Source organism: Scyliorhinus canicula, chromosome 15 (assembly GCF_902713615.1).
Source record: "Scyliorhinus canicula chromosome 15, sScyCan1.1, whole genome shotgun sequence".
Taxonomy (NCBI): Eukaryota; Metazoa; Chordata; class Chondrichthyes; order Carcharhiniformes; family Scyliorhinidae; genus Scyliorhinus; species Scyliorhinus canicula.
Window position 1 is genome coordinate 9040444 of NC_052160.1, and position 13858 is coordinate 9054301.

The window sequence follows — 13858 nt, forward strand, 5'->3', positions numbered from 1 at the left end:
TTAACCGCAAAATGACCCTGCGCTTGAGCCTCATTAGTACGAACTATCTGTTTTAACTTGGTCCCAAAAACAAATTTGTATTTGTGGGGCAATTGTTTGCCCCAGGACAAATGTTACCTTTGTCCACAGGTTCATGAAGAGTTCTGGAACTTAGCTCACTTAAGGAAGTAACCTTGTTTAAAGGTCATTGCTGTTTGAGTGTGTTTTTCAGTATTGCATTTGTAAATTTATGCTGCCTCATTTTGCTCTTTACGTTGGTTAGTTTTGCTGGGTGCTTGACGTGTTTTATATTTTGGTCCAAAGCTTTCCTTCAATATTTTTTATTGCCATTGTAGAAAGCATCCTGGAAAGTAATGAGCATGGAATTTCCTGGGTGGGGTGGCAAGCTTGGGGGGGGGGGGGGGGGGGGAGGGGGGGGGAGGGGAGGGGGTGGTCCTTTCCCACAGTACTGGGAGGGGGAATGTCTAACTAAGGCAGCCGGCAGCTTTCTGGGACCCACATTCATTGGGCTTTTTACACATACTTGGACACGGAAGGAGATGTAATAGTCACTTGAAAAGGGCAATTGGGTATCTGCTTGAAAAGAAAAAGAAAGTGCCAGACTATGGGGAAAGAGCAGGGGAGTGGGACTAAATAGATAGTTCTTTCAAGGAGCCAGCATAGGCAGGTTGGGCAGTGTTGAGTACAAGGTCCCCTGCTGAGGGGTGGGGAGCCCATGGACACTCTCATAGCCTTTGATATACAAGTCGGCCAGGTCTGGAACCAACACCTCAGACCCGACTGGGATATGAAGAGTATTGTCCATGTTATGCCTTTGTAATAAAACTGGTTTCTCTTTATCCACTCGCCTCGGACTCCTCTGTGGTCACTAAAGGCAGAATGGCTTCATTATGTGCTGGGTGAATCTATAATTCTATGACAAAAGAGGCCTGTCTTGTCCACTTTTACTTCACCAGACAGACTGTCACAGAGATGTACCATCTGCTGCTAAAAGATCTGCAGACAATAGCTGGAACTGGAAGCTTTTCCCATCAAAGTGAAGGCTCCATTAACTTGTGTTGACTTCACGCTATCACGTATGCATCTCAGAGGACACCTGCCACATGAGACAGCCGACAGTGCACACTGATATCAAGCTGGTGGCACAATGTCAGACTTACATTCGTAAGTGGCTGTACTGTCATCACTTTGCTGTGGGGGGGGGATCAGCTGGAGAGGGTGGAGAGCTGTCAGTGGATGGCAGGGTTTTTTTTCAATGTGAAATGCCAGTGATGGTATTATGGGCTTATCTGGGTGGCTCCCCGTTGCAACCGCATCGCCTACATGACTGGGAAGGTTCTCCATTCAAGTTATATTCAAATGAGACCTGACCACAGAAGCACACAGCAATGATGGTACTGTTATGTATAAGACAACAGGTGACTGGCATGATGTGACATATAAAGCAACGGTGATTGATATTATGTTATATGTATGTATATTCATTCATTACCATTACACTAGCTGACTGACATTAGATACCAGATCCCCAATATCTAAAGTTTACAATTCTTACCCTTGTGTTTAAATTGCTTCACGGCATCACGCCTCCATATCTCTATACAGTCATGTTCTCGGCTGAAGAGGGCAATTTAATAGAAAAACAATTATACAGCATAATTTATGCTAAATAGGCCAGAAGTGGCCGGCACTGGGATTGACAGCCACAGGCCCAGGCTGGGAACAGTATTGATGACTAAAAAAAACAAAGGTTAGCCCCTTTTCTTTTAGAAAGCAAACTCTTAAGCTCTAAATAGATTTTGTTTAATAGACAGTAATATCCAGTACTCCTTCATGTAGAACAGGACCTGGAGGAAGCATTTAGTGTGGTAAGGGTGCAGAATATACTCTGGGTAGGGGACCAATCGCTGAGAGACTTGGTAGTACCACGAGAGCTGGAGCTGGCCGGGCCCTAAAGAACATGGATTGGGTCTGTGACAGGTGGTGAGGGAATCAACAAGAGGGGGAAAAAAATACTTGACCACATCCTCACCAACCTGCCTGCCGCAGATGTATTTGTCCATCACAGCATCAGCAGGAGTGACCACTACACAGACTTTGAGGAGATGAAGTCTCATCTTCACATTGAGGATACCCTCCATCGTGGTTTGTGGCACAAACAACCTGCTAAATGGGATAGATTTCAGACAGGTCTAGCAACTCGAGACTGGCATCCATGAGGCACTGGGCCATAGTAGATGCAGAATTTCATACAACCACAATCTGTAATCACATGGTCCAGCGTATCTACACTCTATCACCATCAAGGAAGGGGAGCAAACCTGGTTCAATGAAGGATGCAGGAAGGCATGTCAGGAGCAGGGCCAAGCACTCCAAAAAATGATGTGTCAATTTGGTGAAGCTACAGCACAGGACGCATGCCAAACAGTCCAAGTCTGGCTATTGTCCAGGTCTTGCTATATTTGGACATGGACTGCTTCAGTACCTAAAGAGCATCTATTAATAGCCTCACACCTGCCCTTATGATGGAAAGAAGGTCATTGATGAAACAGCTGATGATGTATGGGTTGAGGATACTACCCTGAGGAGCTCTTATAGTGATGTCCTCGAATTGAGATGGTTGAAGCTCCTCCTGAGGTTCTTCAAGGTCCCCATCATCACAGAAGACTGACTTCAGACAATTCGATTCACTCCATTTGAAATGAAGAAACGTCTGAAGACGCGGGATATGGCAAAGGCAGGGATCCTGACAGTATTCCAGCAACGTTACTGGAAATGTACTCCAGAACCTGCCGCACCCCCAGCCAAGCTGTTCCAGTACAGTTACAACATTGGCATCTACCCAGCAATGTGGAAAATTGCCCAGCTAAGCCCTGTACACAAACAAAACAAGACAAATCCAACCTGGCCAATGACCGTCCCATCAGTCTATTCTCAATCATCTGTAAAGTGATGGAAGGGGCCAACAACAGTGCTATCAAGCGGCACTTACTCAGCAATAACCTGCTCATTGACACTTGGTTTGTGTGTCACCAGGGTCACTCAGCTCCTGACCTCATTACAGCCTTGATTCAAATATAGACAAAAGAACTGAACTCAAGAGGCGACGTGCGAGTGACATAACGGCAGAATTTAACTGAATGTGCATCAAGCAGCTCGAACAAACTGGATCAATGAGAATCAGGGGGAAACTCTCCACTGGTCAGAATCGTGGCTAACACAAAGGAAGACGTTGTAGTTGTTGGAGGTCAATCATCTCCGTTCCATGTCCATGTGCAAATGTAGCAAGACCTGGGCAATATCCAGGCTCAGGCTGACGAGCGGCAAGTAACATTCGTGCCACACAAATGTCAGGCAATGACCATCTCAAGCAAATGAGAAGCTAACCACTTCCCCTTGACATTCAATGGCATTACCATCGCTGATTTGTGGCATGGTGTAACAGTGGTTAGCACTGCTGCCGCATAGCACCACGGACACGGGTTCCATTCCGAACATAGGTAACTGTGTGGAGTTTGCACGTTCTCCCCGGGTCTGCATGGGTTTCCTCCGGGTGTGCCGGCTAAATGGGATAGATTTCGAACAGGTCTAGCAACTTGAGACTGGCATCCATGAGGCACTGGGCCATAGTAGATGCAGAATTTCATACAACCACAATCTGTAATCACATGGTCCAGCGTATCTACACTCTATCACCATCAAGGAAGGGGAGCAAACTTGGTTCAATGAAGGATGCAGGAAGGCATGTCAGGAGCAGGGCCAAGCACTCCAAAAAATGATGTGTCAATTTGGTGAAGCTACAGCACAGGACGCATGCCAAACAGTCCAAGTCTGGCTATTGTCCAGGTCTTGCTATATTTGGACATGGACTGCTTCAGTACCTAAAGAGCATCCATTAATAGCCTCACACCTGCCCTTATGATGGAAAGAAGGTCATTGATGAAACAGCTGATGATGTATGGGTTGAGGATACTACCCTGAGGAGCTCTTATAGTGATGTCCTGGAATTGAGATGGTTGAAGCTCCTCCTGAGCTTCCTCAAGGTCCCCATCATCACAGATGACTGACTTCAGACAATTCGATTCACTCCATTTGAAATGAAGAAACGTCTGAAGACGCGGGATATGGCAAAGGCAGGGATCCTGACAGTATTCCAGCAACGTTACTGGAAATGTACTCCAGAACCTGCCGCACCCCCAGCCAAGCTGTTCCAGTACAGTTACAACATTGGCATCTACCCAGCAATGTGGAAAATTGCCCAGCTAAGCCCTGTACACAAACAAAACAAGACAAATCCAACCTGGCCAATGACCGTCCCATGTCTATTCTCAATCATCAGTAAAGTGATGGAAAGGGCCATCAACAGTGCTATCAAGCGGCACTTACTCAGCAATAACCTGCTCATTGACACTTGGTTTGTGTGCCACCAGGGTCACTCAGCTCCTGACCTCATTACAGCCTTGATTCAAATATAGACAAAAGAACTGAACTCAAGAGGCGACGTGTGAGTGACATAACGGCAGAATTTAACTGAATGTGCATCAAGCAGCTTGAACAATCTGGATCAATGAGAATCAGGGGGAAACTCTCCACTGGTCAGAATCGTGGCTAACACAAAGGAAGACGTTGTAGTTGTTGGAGGTCAATCATCTCCGTTCCATGTCCATGTGCAAATGTAGCAAGACCTGGGCAATATCCAGGCTCAGGCTGACGAGCGGCAAGTAACATTCGTGCCACACAAATGTCAGGCAATGACCATCTCAAGCAAATGAGAAGCTAACCACTTCCCCTTGACATTCAATGGTATTACCATCACTGATTTGTGGCATGGTGTAACAGTGGTTAGCACTGCTGCCGCATAGCACCACGGACACGGGTTCCATTCCGAACATGGGTAACTGTGTGGAGTCTGCACGTTCTCCCCGGGTCTGCATGGGTTACCTCCGGGTGCGCCGGTTTCCTCCCACAGTCCAAAGATGTGCAGGTTAACTGGGGGTATGGGGTGGAGCAGGGGGGGTGGGCCTGATCGAGGTGCTCTTTCGGAGGGTCATTGCAGACTCGATGGGCAGAATGGCCTCCTGCTCTGTAGGGATTCTATGAATCCATCAACATCATGGGATTACCATTGACCAGGAACGGAACTGGACTAGCCATATAAATACGACAAGGTGGCTACAAGAGCAGCTCAGAGGCTGGGAATCCTGTGGGGAGTAACTCACCTCCTGACTCCCCAAAGCCTGTCCACCATCTACAAGGCACAAGTCAGGTGTGATGGAATATTCTCCAATCCTGGATGAGTGCAGCTCCAACAACACTGGAGAAGCTTGATGCCCTCCAGGGCAAGACAGCCTGCTTGAATAGCACCTGATCCATTACATTAAACATTCACTCCCTCCACCACAGTAGCAACAGTGTGTGCCATCTACAACATACACTGCAACAACTCACCAAAGCTGTTTGACAGCACCAGGACAAGGTTGGTACATGCAGAGGAACACCACCAATTTCAAATTCCTCTCCAAGTCATCCTGACTCGGAATCGTCATTAAAAAATATTTTTGATTCTCCTTTTTCACATTTTCGCCCAAATTTACACCCAACAATAAACAATAATCAGCAACGGCTGTAATGCCAATCCCCATATCAATAACAAAGATCCCATCCTCCCACCAAAGCCCCAGACATTAGCCCGCATGTTAACATAAATAAATGACAACAAGGAATCAGGAATCACCCATCGTCACCATTAACACACACAGTCCCTCTCCCCTGCCCCCAATGTTGGATGTGATCCAATTCTTGAAAGTATACAATGAATAATGTCCATGAATTGTAGAACCCCTCCATTCTTCCCCTCAATTCAAATTTGACCTTTTCAAGCGTCAAGAATTCCAGCAGGTCCCCCCGCCACGCCAGGGCACAGGGTGGAGAGGTTGCTCTCCATCCCATCAGGATCCGCCTTCGGGCGATCAACGAGGCGAAGGCGGATCCTGATAGCATCTGCTTCCGGGCCCGTTTCCAACCCCGGCTGGTCCGACACCCCGAATATGGCCTCCTGAGGGCCCGGGTCCAGTTTCACGTGCACCACTTAAGAGATTACCCCAAAAACCTCCTTCAAGTAATCCTCCAGCTTTGGACAAAACATATGAACATTAATTGCGGGGCCCTCTCCGCAACGTTCACACACACCTTCTACCCCCTCAAACAGCCGGCTCATCTTCGCCCTTGTAAGGTGCGCTCTATACACCACCCTCAGCTGTATCAGCCCCAACCTCGCGCACGAGGTGGAGGCATTCACTCTCCGGAGCACCTCACGCCAGAACCCCTCCTCCATATCCTCTCCCAACTCTCTCTCCCACTTTGCCTTGATCCCTTCTAGGGGCACCTTCTCCTCCTCCAAAATAGCCCCTTAAACTGCCGATACTACCCCCTTCTCCAGTCCCCCCGTCGTCAGCACCTCCTCCAGCAATGTGGAAGCCGGCTCTACTGGGAAGTTCTGTATCTCCTTTCTGCCAAAGTCCCAAACCTGCATGTATCTAAATATTTCCCCCTGCTCCAGCCCGTACTTCGCTCCCAGCCCTTCAATCCCGCAAAACGACCCCCAAGAAACAAATCTTTTAGTGTTTGCAATGATATCATCGTTCCGTCACTGTCGCTGGGTCAAAATACCAGAACTCTCTCCCTAACAGCAGTGTGAGTGTTCCTGCACCACATAGACAGCAGCAGTTCTAGAAGGCAGCTCACCACCACCCTCAAGGGCAATTAGGGATGGGGAATAAATGCTGGCCGCCCCAGCAATGCCCACATCCTGTGAACAAATTTAAAAAATGAATAAAGCTGAGTGTACTTAGCTGAATTTTAAACCTGTTTCTTCAATAACAAATTACAGTCCCTCTTGAGTAAACTTTGACCTTAAGTTCATATCCAGCTGAAATGAAGGGTTGTTCAATGTAATTGGACTGTTGTCTATCCTAGGCATTGTTGAAATTAATTGCTCCCTCTCAGTTGAAACAGTGAATGGATCCCTGACAAAATATTTGTTTCAGACCCTAAATCTGTATTTATCAATGTTATGATGTAGTCTATTTCCTTTAGTGGGGAAAAAAAATAAATCCAAGAGTTAATTGAAGAGAGAAATGTTGATGAGAGACTTGCTTTTTAATTGAGCAAGTGTTACAACCAGGATGGGAGGAGTGCACAGATTATCTGACCGCATACTCCACAGGTCATACAATTAGTTTAAAAGTTTAATTCACTTAGCAAAAGGGCCAATTGTCTACCTTCACTATTGTTGGACCCAGAATAAAATAGATTTTAACCAGGTTTCTTTCAATAAACCCAGAATAATTTATTATAAAACAAAACTCAACAAGTGCAAGAATTGTTTTACACACAATTGTATTATGGAAGTATAATTATCAAACCCCTTTAATGTTCCCCAGCATGGACATGCATGCATATACAGACAAACAAAGGACAAATAGATAAGGACCTCTGCAGAGTTGGAAAGGTTAAGAGTTGGCTTTGAAAAAAAGGATAATGTTCGCAGGGTTCTGACATTGTCAATCTGGAGCCCACGGGCAGGATCTTACCAGAAAATGGCACGGTGTCACTTGCAGGATTTCTCATGGGATTTTGAGACTCTTTGCCAAAATGAAGTGAGTGGGTGCAGTTTTATGCCATCACTCTGGAGGGGTAAGGCCTCTTTGAGCTGGGAACCGGCTCCAAACAGATGTGGCGCCATCTTTAAAGGACGCCCTGACCAGCACTGCAGTCTAACGGTCCCCAGACCACATTATGGAGGTCTCAGGGGCTCTCTCCACCTCCCTCAACATTCATCGCTGGCATCCCCTCCTCAATATCCACTCTCGTCCCCGCCCACCACACATATACGCACCCCCCCCCCCCCAATTGGGCTCCCACTAGGGTCAAACCCTAGCACAGGTTGGCACTGCCAACCTAAGAGTGCCAAACTGTGACAGGGGACAGTGCCAGAGCATTGTCTGGGCATGTCCCTCTAACCCCCCCCCGCCCCCCCGCCCAAGGGCTATACTTACCTCAGCACCCACGGAAGGATCCCATCGAATACCTCACTCCTGCCGAAACCTGTTGTAAATGACGTCAGCGCCCGGTGACTATTCCGTGAGAATCATAGAATCATAGAATTTACAATGCAGGAGGCCATTGAGTCTGCACAGGCCTTATTGTTTAGAGGAGGTGGGACTTGTGAGGGAGGCAGGCGGTCTTTGCACTATGTTTATTTTTGTATTTGTACTGTTTACTGTTAGTATTATAAAATTACAAATGCCTTAATAACATTTTTTTCAAAAAATAATGAGTCTGCACCGGCCTTTGGAAAGAGAACCCTCCCTAAGCCCACACCTCCACCCTACATCCGTAACCCAGTAACCCTTTTTTTGGACACTAAGGACAATTTATCATGGCCAATCCACCTAACCTGCAGTTCTTTGGACTGTGGGAGGAAACCGGAGCACCCGGAGGAAACCCACGCACACACGGGGAGAATGTGCAGACTCCGCACAGACAGTGACCCAAGCCAGGAATTGAACCTGGGACCATGGCGCTGTGAAGCAACCGTGTTAACCACTGTGCTACCGTGCCGCCCAAAAGTATCTGAAGTTGCCTTTATAGGAAAGGTTTGGGGCAGCCGTTTCACTTCTCTGCGAACATTGATGAACCTGTGACTGATTTCATGAAACTTCACCTAAAACTCGACTCTGGTGGGATTCGAACCCACAACCTTTGAATGCCTCATCATGACAATGACTAGAAGTCCAACACGCTATCCGTTGCGGAGTGAAGGTCTGGAGAGGGTGCTTACTAATGACCTGCTAATGTATTAAATCGAGGTTCCTGGGCTCCTGTGCAGCGATTCTCTCCACTCCATCAGAGAGGGGAGGTGAAAATTCCAAAACCCAATCACGGATCGGGATTCTCGATTCTCCCAGGATTTTGAGCCCGTGCCAAGTTTCTCACGGATAGAGAGTGTGGGCTCATGTTATGAGCCAGGGTTTAGAGAACTCCACAGTATACCATGGAGATCACCTGACCCACAACTTTTACTAGATTGTGGTATGGGGAGCACACGGCCCACTCTACAGGTGTGGGACAGCAGAAATCGAAAAGTATTTTTTAAATGTTTATTCTATGAACTCAGTTAACCTTTTTAAAACATACAGTGAACATCTTAGCAACCATCAACTCAAATACAACCACAACAAACACAACACTCTAAGTAATCTTTAAACTTTCCTTTTAACATGCATAAGGCAAATAACCCTTTTACAGAAGCACATCAGGTTTAAATTCTCTACTGAGAGCAGTTACCACTCTGAATTCACCAAATGATCTAGAGATGGCAGAGAGATCAAAATTACACATTCCTTAGCTGGCTGCAGCTCCAACACTAAAACGAAACTAAAAAACACAGGCACACCCAAGCTTTTCCTCAAAGCGAAACTAAAAAGCAGAGCCAGAGCTCAGCTCCACCCACACTCTGACACCACGGCAGCCACTTGAGCAGACATTTCTTAAAGTGACATTCCCATGACACTCAAAATAGCCCCCCCCCCCAATCTGTGTGCAGACAGATTGCTGGAACCTGTACAGGCTGGGGTTTCTCACCAAGGGAACTTTGGCTTGGAGAAGTTAGTGGCTGGATAAATCCAGGGTTTCCCAAGGACGGACACAATCCATGGAGATGAGGAAGCCCAGTTAGATATCTCAGGCAAGACAAGGAGAATGCGAATTGGGCAGCTTTTTATTTCTCAGTTCAGTCCCAAGTGAATTTAAAAAAAACAAATTTCAAATTTAAAGGTCATCCCGGTCATGTGATTTCCAGTAAATCACTAACCTTTGTCCTTTAACCAGTTTATCCCCCCCCCCCAAATATTAAAATGATTGCAGTGCAAGCTCGCAGAGAGCTCTTTCCCTCTTAGGCACCATGCTGGGTCGCTGATTTATTGGAAAAGGCATTTTGCTCCCAGTTCAAAGGTGAACTAACGGTCTTTTTGTAAGAAATATTCAAGTGTCCAAATAATGCCATGTCCTTCTATATTTTAAAACAAAGTATTGTCCTGAAATATATATTCCAACACAAGTTATATAAGCGTGATACTGCATTTTAGAAAATGCTGACTGCATTTTAAAACTTTCAACCCCATCACCGTCCCGTCAACGTTGCTTTATTCAGTGAAGATGCGTGTGTCAGTGGGCTTGGTGTGATGCCCAACCTGGTCAAATAGCTTGCGGCTAGCTCCATCATAGAAGGTGGAGTTTATAATTCTTTTACGCAGCAGTTAGAAATGCAGCGTACGTTAAGCTCACACGGAGAATCCACATGTGCCTCGAGGGTGGGAAAGGTCAAAGTTCTGTTGCTGCATGGGAGAATGTTCCTGACCTTTGCTGCATCATTACTAACAATGGCACGGATCATAACCCAGTTAGAGAATGAAAAATCCCTTTTGATGCAGCCTTGCACCTTACATAGAATAAGACAAATGGTACGGTGCAACAAATCTTGCCTTTTGACCCAAAGCCCATGCCTTTTGGGCCCACATCTATGCAGAGGTAGAGAGCTGCATTTGATATGGTTATAAATACGCTGGGTCAAAAGGATTGGGGGTGGGGGGAGCTGGCTGGAGCACTGCTGGATTTTGACAGATATGCTTCTTTCTATTTATCCAGGGAGCTGCTTTTCCAGCTGGTTTGCCAGACATTGGGCTTATTCAGAGGGAGATGGGAGACCAATCATATGGTCTGCAGTCTCCTCCAGTGCTGCAATGGTTGAATAATGTATCCAAGCTGAAGCCCGAAGCAGGCATTAAGCCCCTTAACAATGCCAATTTAATGTCTCGGCATGATAAAGGAACAGAATTTAACTTACACAGAGTGGGGACAAGTGGAACGGGAGAGCTCCTGGCGACGACCTCCCACTATTCTCTGATCCATACTCCCTCCTGGAACCTACCTCTGGACTGCTACTATAATGGTCTGAGGGGCAGCACGGTAGCACAGTGGGTTAGCACTGTTGCTTCACAGCGCCAGGGGCACGAATTCGATTCCCGGCTTGGGTCACTGTCTGTGGGGAGACTGCACGTTCTCCCCCTGTCTGCGTGGGTTTCCTCCGGGTGCTCTGGTTTCCTCCCACAAGTCCTGAAAGACGTGCTTGTTAGGTGAATTGGACATTCTGAATTCTCCCTCTGCGTACCCGAACAGGCGCCGGAATGTGGCGACTCGGGGATTTTCACAGTAACCTCATTGCAGTGTTAATGTAAGCCTACTTGTGACACTAATAAAGATTATTATTAAAATCATTTTTCTGGTGGGAAGCAGAACAATATAGTGCAACTGGATGATCATGTGATTGAGGCTTCCAGGAGACCCACCTTTAGGCTGACCTGGGGCCTTTCTGTCAGATACGCTCTTCTTGGATTTTTTTTTTTTTGGATTGGATTTGTTTATTGCCACGTGTACCGAGGTACAGTGAAAAGTATTTTTCTGCAAGCAGCTCAACAGATCATTCAGTACATGGGAAGAAAAGGGAATTAAACAGAATTCTTGCACCAATTCTGGTCCAAAATGTTGTGACTATACTCTTCCCTAGTTATGTTGCACTTTGAGACGTTCTGTATGGCAACATATAAATACAAGTTTGTGCTTTTCAACCAGTACCATCCATCTGGCTTGGCTCAATTCCTTCAGGGCTGTAATATTTAAATGATAAACTCTCACTCCTGCCTTCCTTTCTGTTTCCTGATGCACTCTTAATCGTCCTCTGCTGTGTATCAGGTTGGGATGTCACCTACGTTTGATGTGGAGATGCCGCCGGGGCTCAAGCCAGGGCAGTTGGTAGGATTTTGCAAGCCCAGGCCAGATGGTGGGGGATGAATGTAATGCAACATGAATCCCAGGTCCTGAAGTCCGCCTTGGAGAACGCTGACCCAGAGATCAGAGGCTGAATGCCCTTGACTGCTGAAGTGTTTCGCCGATTTGAGACAATTCACACCTCTTTAACCTGGGGTTACCCCTTTCTCTGGATCTGTAAAGACTTAATTACCTGCAAATGCTCGCATTCAAAGCATTGTCTTGCATCTTTGACTTTGTCTATATATATGTTTCTGGAACCTACCTCTTCATTCACCTGAGGAAGGAGCAGTGCTCTGAAAGCTAGTGATTTGAAACAAACCTGTTGGACTTTAACCTGGTGTTGTAAGACTTCTTACTGTCCTACGTTTGAGTCAGCACTGAGAGTTTCGGTCGGAGTCAAAGAGAAAGTTGTTCACAACTAGTCTGGACAGAAAAAGCCTCAAGGAGAGCACAGGTTGACGTTGAGCCCAGCTTTTAGAATTGTATGGTGTACAATGGTATGCAAGGCATTCAAAAAATCCCGTTTAACTACCCCACCCTCGAACATCATTTATTTAGCCTGAGGGCCAGCAGTGTTTAGTAGGCAGTGTGAGAAGACAATGGCCATAATTGTTTGCATTGGATCCATCTGCGTTGAAACACTGATTTATAGTTCTAAATTTAAATGCCGTCTGTTCAGTGGTGGCCCAGTTCATGACCAAATGCTGCAGGCGTGTGGGTCAAATTTCAATAAACAACAAATGCGAGCATCGGTGCCAAGCCTGCCGTGCCTTCCTGTTTTGTGAAGGGGAAAAAAAAAAACGCTCAAGGTATTCTTTGTATCCGCAGAGACACCGTTGCTGGCAGAGGATCGGTGCTCCCAATGTCTGGCAGGTGACATGCCAGCCCCTTGCCACCGTAAACGCTGCGCCAGCCTGTGATTTCTGGGCTCGGGTACATCGCACGCCCATCATTTCGAGCGACAGCTGGCGAGAACTGTATTTGCTGCCATTTTTAACATTTCCTTTCTTGTGGAAGAGAGTAAATTAAACCGGCAAAGGGCAGAATTGGCAGACTGCTTCCCGTCAGCCACCTTTCCTGTAGGATGGAGCTGGAGCTTCTGGCCTTGCTGTCAGCTTGAACTGCTGATGTGGTTTGGTTCTGGGAATACGAAAGAGCGTTGTTTAATCCTTTAGAAGCTTTTATAATTCCAGAACTCAATCCTTTTTTTTGTCACCTGCGCAATCTAAATTTATGGATGAAGCCTAATTCTGTGTGCTTTTAGAAATTCAGCTTGCTTGCACCCCTGAAACAGTAACGTTGCATCTGTAATTAAGTCATGTTGTAATTATAGTCGTGAATGATCTCTGGCTTGATGACAAACTATGAATCACCTGGCCTGAGCTGAGGACATGCAGGTAATAAAAGGCAAGTCTGTTGTCATTAAGACCCCATTTTGGCAGTTTACACAGGGTGTCTTTTTTGCCTTAATTCTTTTCTTTACAACAAAAAAGCGCTTAAACAGTGATTGCTGATGATAGTATTGCGGAACGGAGAGTTACTGGGGGATAACTGAGTGAAAGTGCCACAGTGAAGAGGGAATGCTGTAACCTCTGTATCCTTGGTGTTCGGCAGCTCCTTCAGTGTATTCCATTGGACAGTAAACCTTCTCAAAGCTGTCAACATTTGCAGTGAGATCTATGATCACAAAGCATGAGGCAGAGAACAAATCCATTTAAATGGATGAGTGAGGTAAAATGGGGGATACTTCTAAACCCAAACAAGCAAGCCATTTCCCTTGTGAGTGAGAGTTGACAGGTTTGTAATAAACAGAAATGATTGAAGATGTCCAAACCAGAATCATGTGTAACAGTAATGTGTACAAGTTGCAAATTAAGCTAGTTATATAATGGCAGGAAACCATTGCGTACCAAGACGTTCTCTGCGAATTCCTGATTTTAACATTGGACTGGTAAAAATCAAACATTGA

The 13858-nt window shown here is 46.2% G+C and overlaps 1 protein-coding gene across 5 annotated transcripts in view; it reads left to right on the plus strand.

The window, feature by feature from the left end:
- fbxl16 (F-box and leucine-rich repeat protein 16) overlaps positions 1-13858 on the plus strand; it is a 176708-nt gene that overhangs the window by 21089 nt on the left and 141761 nt on the right. The gene's annotated exons all lie outside the window — the stretch shown is intronic.